Source organism: Arachis hypogaea, chromosome 18 (genome assembly GCF_003086295.3).
Source record: "Arachis hypogaea cultivar Tifrunner chromosome 18, arahy.Tifrunner.gnm2.J5K5, whole genome shotgun sequence".
Lineage (NCBI taxonomy): Eukaryota > Viridiplantae > Streptophyta > Magnoliopsida > Fabales > Fabaceae > Arachis > Arachis hypogaea.
Window position 1 is genome coordinate 95,103,829 of NC_092053.1, and position 8,846 is coordinate 95,112,674.

Sequence of the window (8,846 nt, forward strand, 5' to 3'; positions counted from 1 at the left end):
TTGAATGACTGTGACGAGCTCCGAACTCGCGATTGCAGGGCGTTAGTGACAGACGCAAAAGGATAGTAAATCCTATTCCAGCATGATCGAGAACCGACAGATGAATAGCCGTGCCGTGACAGGGTGCGTGAGCATATTATTCACTGAGAGGATAAGATGAAGCCATTGACAAAGGTGATGCCTCCAGACGATTAGCCGTGCCGTGACAGGGCATTGGATCATTTTCCCGAGAGATGACCGAAAGTAGCCGTTGACAATGGTGATGTATCACATAAAGCCAGCCATGGAAAGGAGTAAGACTGATTGGATGAAGATAGCAGGAAAGCAGAGGTTCAGAGGAACGAAAAGCATCTCCATTCGCTTATCTGAAATTCCTACCAATGATTTACATAAGTATCTCTATCCCTATTTTATTATATAATATTCGAAAACACCATTATCACTTTATATCTGCCTGACTGAGATTTACAAGGTGACCATAGCTTGCTTCATACCAACAATCTCCGTGGGATTCGACCCTTACTCACGTAAGGTATTACTTGGACGACCCAGTGCACTTGCTGGTTAGTTGTATCGAAGTTGTGACAATTATGAATTAAGATCAAAGCACCAAGCTCTGGAGCCATTACCAGGATTTGTTCGAGCCTGGAGATCACAATTTCGTGCACCAAGTTTTTGGCGCCGTTGCCGGGGATTGTTTGAGTCTTCGGCAAGCTTTTGGTCCGGTAACATCAGTGCCAGATTCCCTTTTGATCCGGCAATAGCACCAAGTTTTTGGCGCCGTTGCCGGGGATTCTTTGAGTTTGGACAACTGACGGTTCATCTTGTTGCTCAGATTAGGTAATTTTCTTTTTATTTTCTTTTCAAAAATTTTTCAAAAATATTTCTAAAATTTTCTCATCTGTTTTCGAAAAAAATAAAAATGTTTTCAAAAATAAATTATTCTATGGCTTCAAAATTTTTAAGAATGAATTCTAGTGTTTCATGAAATATGTTGAATCATATCTGGCTGTAAAGCCATACCCAAACTACTTTGGGATTGGTATTCAACTAATCACTCCAGCCCATGTAATTATATGTTGCAGTCTGGCTGGCTGTAAAGCCATGTCTAAATTCATTTGGACTGAGGCTTGCGATTGGTTATCAAGAGCAAGCTAGTTGGAGCTAATCCACCTGCTACTGTTCCTGATCTACCCGCTGTTGATCCACGATCACCTGCTGAAGCTTGGCTGGCCATTGGCCATGTCTAGTGTTTTGGACTGAAGCTTTCATTGAAAGCTTGGCTGGCTAGTGAGCCATGTCTAATTCCTGGACTGAAGCTTTAGACTAACATGGCAAGATTCTTGGAATTCATATTAAAAATTTTGGAATCCTTATTTTTTCTTCTAATTTTCGAAAAATATAAAATAAAAATCCAAAAAAAAATTAGAAAATCATAAAAATCAAAAATATTTTCTGTTTCTTGTTTGAGTCTTGAGTCACATTATAAGTTTGGTGTCAATTGCATGTGCATCTTGTATTTTTCGAAAATATCATGCATTCATAGTGTTCTTCATGATCTTCAAGTTGTTCTTGGTAAGTCTTCTTGTTTGATCTTGATGATTTTTTGTTTTGTGTCTTTTCATGTTTATCATATGCATTCTTGAATTCTTAGTGCGTAAGCATTAAAGAATTCTAAGTTTGGTGTCTTGCATGTTTTCTTTGCATTAAAAAGTTTTCAAAAATATGTCCTTGATGTTCATCATGACATTCAAAGTGTTCTTGGTGTTCATCTTGACATTCATAGCATTCTTGCATGCATCACATGTTTTCATCTAAAAATTTCATGCATTGCATTTTTTTTGTGTTTTTCTCTCTCATCATAAAAATTCAAAAATAAAAAAAAATATCTTTCCCTTTTTCTCTCATCAAATTCGAAAATTTGGATTGACTTTTTCAAAAATTTTTAAAATCAAATTGTTTCTTATGAGTCAAAGCAAATTTTCAATTTTCAAAATCTTTTTCAAAAATCAAATCTTTTTCAAATTTCTTAGTTATTTTCGAAAATTCCAAAAATCTTTTTCAAAAATCTTTTTCTTATTTTTATAAGCAAATTTTCGAAAATAACTAATCAATTAATGTTTTGATTCAAAAATTTGAAGTTTGTTACTTGCTTGTTAAGAAAGATTCAAACTTTAAGTTCTAGAATCATATCTTATGATTTCTTATGAATCAAGTCATTAATTGTGATTTTAAAAATCAAATCTTTTTCAAAACTAATTTCTATCATATCTTTTCAAAAATATCTTCTTATCTTATCTTTTTCAAAAATATCTTTTCAAAATATCTTTTCTAACTTCCTAACTTCTTATCTTTTCAAAATTTGTTTCAACTAACTAACTAACTTTTTGTTTGTTTCTTATCTTTTTCAAAACTACCTAACTAACTCTCTCTCTCTCATTTTCGAAAATATCTCCCCCTTTTTCAAAAATTTCTTTTTAATTAACTAATTATTTTATTTTTATTTTTATTTCAAAAAAATTTTCGAAAAAAATACTAACAATTTTCAAAAAATATTTTCAAAAATCACTAACTCCTTTTCAAAAATAATTTTCGAAAATTCCCTCTCTCTCTCTCATCTCATTCTATTTATTCATTCATATCCTAACATCTCATCTCACATTCCAATCCTCACAGTTGTGTTTCTTCCTTTACATCACATCCTTTATCTCCCCCTTTTCTTCTACTTACAAAGGGATCCCTATACTGTGGTATAAAGGATCTCTATTATTATTATCATTTTTCTAGCCATTCTTCCTTGTCATATGAGCAGGAGCAAGGATAAGAACATTCTTGTGGAAGCACATCCAGAACCTGAAAGGACTCTGAAGAGAAAATTAAGAGAAGCTAAAATACAACAATCCAGAGATAACCTTTCAGAAATTTTCGAACAGGCAGAGGAGATGGCAGGCGAAAATAATAATAATGAAAGGAGGATGCTTGGTGACTTTACTGCACCTAATTCCAATTTACATGGAAGAAGCATCTCCATTCCTGCCATTGGAGCAAACAACTTTGAGCTGAAACCTCAATTAGTTTCTCTGATGCAGCAGAACTGCAAGTTTCATGGACTTCCATCTGAAGATCCTTTTCAGTTCTTAACTGAATTCTTGCAGATATGTGATACTGTTAAGACTAATGGAGTAGATCCTGAAGTCTACAGGCTCATGCTTTTCCCTTTTGCTGTAAGAGACAGAACTAGATTATGGTTGGATTCTCAACCCAAAGACAGCCTGAACTCTTGGGATAAGCTGGTCACGGCTTTCTTAGCCAAGTACTTTCCTCCTCAAAAGCTGAGCAAGCTTAGAGCTGATGTTCAAACCTTCAGACAGAAAGAAGGTGAATCTCTCTATGAAGCTTGGGAAAGATACAAACAGTTGACCAAAAAGTGTCCTTCTGACATGCTTTCAGAATGGACCATCCTGGATATATTCTATGATGGTTTATCTGAGCTATCAAAGATGTCATTGGACACTTCTGCAGGTGGATCCATTCACCTAAAGAAAATGCCTGCAGAAGCTCAAGAACTCATTGACATGGTTGCTAATAACCAGTTCATGTACACTTCTGAAAGGAATCCTGTGAGCAATGGGACGCCTATGAAGAAGGGAGTTCTTGAGGTTGATACTCTGAATGCCATATTGGCTCAGAATAAAATATTGACTCAGCAAGTCAATATGATTTCTCAGAGTCTGCATGGAATGCAAGCTGCATCCAACAGTACTCAAGAGGCATCTTCTGAAGAAGAAGCCTATGATCCTGAGAACCCTGCAATAGCAGAGGTAAATTACTTAGGTGAACCTTATGGAAACACCTATAACTCAACATGGAGAAATCATCCAAATTTCTCATGGAAGGATCAGAAGCCTCAACAAGGCTTTAACAATGGTGGAAGAAATAGGTTTAGCAATAGCAAACCTTTTCCATCATCAACTCAGCAACAGACAGAGAACTCTGGACAAAACGCTTCTAATTTAGCAAATCTAGTCTCTGATCTATCTAAGGCCACTGTAAGTTTCATGAATGAAACAAGGTCTTCCATTAGAAATTTGGAAGCACAAGTGGGCCAGCTGAGTAAAAGGATCACTGAAATCCCTCCTAGTACTCTCCCAAGCAATACAGAAGAGAACCCAAAAGGAGAGTGCAAGGCCATTGACATAAGCGCCATGGCGAACCTGTAAGGAAAGGAGAGGACGTGAATCCCAAGGAGGAAGACCTCCTGGGACGTCCAGTGATCAATAAGGAGCTTCCCTCTGGGGAATCAAAGGACTCTGAGGCTCATCTAGAGACCATAGAGCTTCCATTGAACCTCCTTATGCCCTTCATGAGCTCTGATGAGTATTCCTCTTCTGAAGAGAATGAGGATGTCACTGAAGAGCAAACTGCCAAGTTTCTTGGTGTAATCATGAAGCTGAATGCCAAATTGTTTGGCATTGATGCTTGGGAAGTTGAACCTCCCTTGTTCATCAATGAACTAAGTGATCTGGATCAACTGACATTGCCTCAGAAGAGACAGGATCCTGGAAAGTTCATAATACCCTGTACCATAGGCACCATGATCTTTAAGGCTCTATGTGACCTTGGTTCAGGAATAAACCTCATGCCCCTCTCTGTAATAGAGAAACTGGGAATCTATGGGGTGCAAGCTGCTAAAATCTCACTAGAGATGGTAGACAGCTCAAGAAGACAGGCTTATGGACAAGTAGAAGATGTATTAGTAAAGGTTGAGGGCCTTTACATACCTACTGATTTCATAGTCCTGGATACTGGAAAGGAAGAGGATGAATCCATCATCCTAGGAAGACCTTTCCTGGCCACAGCAAGAGCTGTGATTGATGTTGACAGAGGTGAAATATTCCTTCAATAGAATGAGAACTCCCTTATATTCAAAACTCAAGGATCTCCCTCTGCAACCATGGAGAGGAAGCTTGAAAAGCTTCTCTCAAAGCAGAGTCAACCAGAGCCCCCACAGTCAAACTCTAAGTTTGGTGTTGGGAGGCCACAACCAAACTCTAAGTTTGGTGTTGAACTCCCATATCCAAACTCTAAGTTTGGTGTTGGAGAGTCTCAACAAAGTTCTGCACATCTGTGAGGCTCCATGAGAGCCCACTGTCAAGCTATTAACATTAAAGAAGCGCTTGTTGGGAGGCAACCCAATGTTTATTTATCTAACTATATTTTTCTTAGTTATGTGTCTTTATAGGTTCATGATCATGAGGAGTCACAAAATAAATATAAAAATTGAAAACGGAATCGAAAACAGCAGAAAAAAAATCACACCCTGGAGGAGCATCTGTCTGGCGCTGAACGCCCAGAATGGGAGCATCCTGGCGCTGAACGCCCAGAACAAGCATGGTTTTGGCGTTCAACGCCAGAAATGGCAGCAAAGGGGCGTTGAACGCCCAAAATGGGCACCAACCTGGCGCTGAACACCCAGAGTTGTGTGCAAGGGCATTTTGCATGCCTAAATTGGTGCAGGGATGTAAATGCCTTGACACCTCAGGATCTGTGGACACCACAGGATCATCTCAGGATCTGTGGACCCCACAGGATCCCCACTTTACCTCCTCATAATCTTAGTTTTTATTTCCACATCTTCTTCTTCATCTATTCCTTCTTCTTTTGCTCGAGGGCGAGCAACATTCTAAGTTTGGTGTGGTAAAACAATTATGTAAAGGATCTATAGCTCAGTGGTAGAACATTTGACTGCAAATCAAGAGATCCCTGAGATACCTCAGGGGATACATTTTCTTCCACACAATTATTGGAAGCAACTAAGGGTGGAACATCAAGAGCACTCCATCATCCTTCATGAAATCAGAGAAGATCTAAAAGCAATGAAGGAGGAGCAACAAAAGGCAAGGAAAAGACATAGAAGAGCTCAAGAACATCATTGAAACGCCATCATCACTAAGGTGGATTCATCCCTTGTTCTTCTTTCTTCTGTTTTTCGTTTTCTACGTTATGTGCCTATCTATGCTTGTGTCTTCACTACATGATCATTAGTAGTTAGTAACTTTGTCTTAAAGATATGAATGTCTTATGAATCCATCACCTCTCTTAAATGAAAAATGTTTAATTCAAAAGAACAAGAAGCACATGAGTTTCGAATTTATCCTTGAACTTAGTTTAATTATATTGATGTGGTGACAATGCTTCTTGTTTTCTGAATGTATGCTTGAACAGTGCATATGTCTTTTGAAGTTGTTGTTTAAGAATGTTAAATATGTTGGCTCTTGAAAGAATGATGACTAGGAGACATGTTATTTGATAATCTGAAAAATCATAAAAATGATTCTTGAAGCAAGAAAAAGCAGCAAAGAACAAAGCTTGCAGAAAAAAAAAAAAGAAGAAAAAAAATAGGCGAAAAAAAAAATGTAGAAAAAAAATAGAAAGAAAAAGCAAGCAGAAAAAGCCAATAACCCTTAAAACCAAAAGGCAAGGGCAAATAAAAAGGATCCCAAGGCTTTGAGCATCAGTGGATAGGAGGGCCTAAAGGAATAAAATCCTGGTCTAAGCGGCTAAACCAAGCTGTCCCTAACCATGTGCTTGTGGCGTGTAGGTGTCAAGTGAAAACTTGAGACTGAGCGGTTAAAGTCAAGGTCCAAAGCAAAAACAAAGAGTGTGCTTAAGAACCCTGGACACCTCTAATTGGGGACTTTAGCAAAGCTGAGTCACAATCTGAAAAGGTTCACCCAATTATGTGTCTGTGGCATTTATGTATCCGGTGGTAATACTGGAAAACAAAGTGCTTAGGGCCACGGCCAAGACTCATAAAGAAGCTGTGTTCAAGAATCATCATACTGAACTAGGAGAGTCAATAACACTATTCGAAATCTGAAGTTCCTATAGATGCCAATCATTCTGAACCTCAATGGATAAAGTGAGATGCCAAAACTATTCAAGAGGCAAAAAGCTATAAGTCCCGCTCATATGATTGGAGCTATGTTTCATTGATAGTTTGGAATTTATAGTATATTCTCTTCTTTTTATCCTATTTGATTTTCAGTTGCTTGGGGACAAGCAACAATTTAAGTTTGGTGTTGTGATGAGCGGATAATTTATACGCTTTTTGACATTGTTTTTAGTATGTTTTTAGTAGGATCTAGTTACTTTTAGGGATGTTTTCATTAGTTTTTATGTTAAATTCACATTTCTGGACTTTACTATGAGTTTGTGTGTTTTTCTGTAATTTCAGGTATTTTCTGGCTGAAATTGAGGGACTTGAGCAGAAATCAGATTCAGAGGTTGAAAAAGGACTGCTGATGCTGTTGGATTCTGACCTCCCTGCACCCAAAGTGGATTTTCTGGAGCTACAGAACTCGAAATGGCGCGCTTCTAATTGCGTTGGAAAGTAGACATCCAGGGCTTTCCAGAAATATATAATAGTCCATACTTTGGCCAAGAATTGACGACGTAAACTGGCGTTCAACGCCAGCCTTCTGCCCAAATCTGGCGTCCAGCGCCAGAAAAGGATCCAAAACCAGAGTTGAACGCCCAAACTGGCACAGAAACTGGCATTCAACTCCACAAATGGCCTCTGCACGTGCAACACTCAGGCTCAGCCCAAACACACACCAAGTGGGCCCCGGAAGTGGATTTATGCATCAATTACTTACTCATGTAAACCCTAGTGACTAGTTTATTATAAATAGGACCTCTTACTATTGTATTAGGCATCCTGGATTGTATTCTGATCCTGTGATCACGTTTAGGGGGCTGGCCATCTCGGCCATGCCTGGACCTTTCACTTATGTATTTTTAACGGTAGAGTTTCTACACTCCATAGATTAAGGTGTGGAGCTCTGCTGTTCCTCAAAGATTAATGCAAAGTACTACTGTTTTCTATTCAATTCTTCTTATTTCGCTTCTAAGATATCCATTCGCACCCAAGAACGTGATGAAGGTGATGATTATGTGTGACGCTCATCATCCTTCTCCCTTATGAACGCGTGCCTGACAAACACTTCTGTTCTACATGAATTGAGCTAGAATAAATATCTCTTAGATCTCCTAACCAGAATCTTCGTGGCGTAAGCTAGAATGATGGCGGCATTCAAGAGAATCCGGAAAGTCTAAACCTTGTCTGTGGTATTCCGAGTAGGATTCAATGATTGAATGACTGTGACGAGCTCCGAACTCGCGATTGCAGGGCGTTAGTGACAGACGCAAAAGGATAGTAAATCCTATTCCAGCATGATCGAGAACCGACAGATGAATAGCCGTGCCGTGACAGGGTGCGTGAGCATATTATTCACTGAGAGGATAAGATGAAGCCATTGACAAAGGTGATGCCTCCAGACGATTAGCCGTGCCGTGACAGGGCATTGGATCATTTTCCCGAGAGATGACCGAAAGTAGCCGTTGACAATGGTGATGTATCACATAAAGCCAGCCATGGAAAGGAGTAAGACTGATTGGATGAAGATAGCAGGAAAGCAGAGGTTCAGAGGAACGAAAAGTATCTCCATTCGCTTATCTGAAATTCCTACCAATGATTTACATAAGTATCTCTATCCCTATTTTATTATATAATATTCGAAAACACCATTATCACTTTATATCTGCCTGACTGAGATTTACAAGGTGACCATAGCTTGCTTCATACCAACAATCTCCGTGGGATTCGACCCTTACTCACGTAAGGTATTACTTGGACGACCCAGTGCACTTGCTGGTTAGTTGTATCGAAGTTGTGACAATTATGAATTAAGATCAAAGCACCAAGCTCTGGAGCCATTACCAGGATTTGTTCGAGCCTGGAGATCACAATTTCGTGCACCAGTAAGCAAAAATCTAAATGATGT

The 8,846-nt window shown here is 38.7% G+C and overlaps 1 non-coding gene across 1 annotated transcript; it reads right to left on the reverse strand.

Moving 5' to 3' along the window:
• Positions 1-3,338: 3,338 nt before the first annotated feature.
• LOC112774435 (small nucleolar RNA R71) lies at positions 3,339-3,446 on the reverse strand. The gene has a single exon (XR_003188927.1). It is a non-coding gene; the product is annotated as a small nucleolar RNA R71 (small nucleolar RNA).
• Between the last annotated feature and the right edge of the window lie 5,400 nt (positions 3,447-8,846).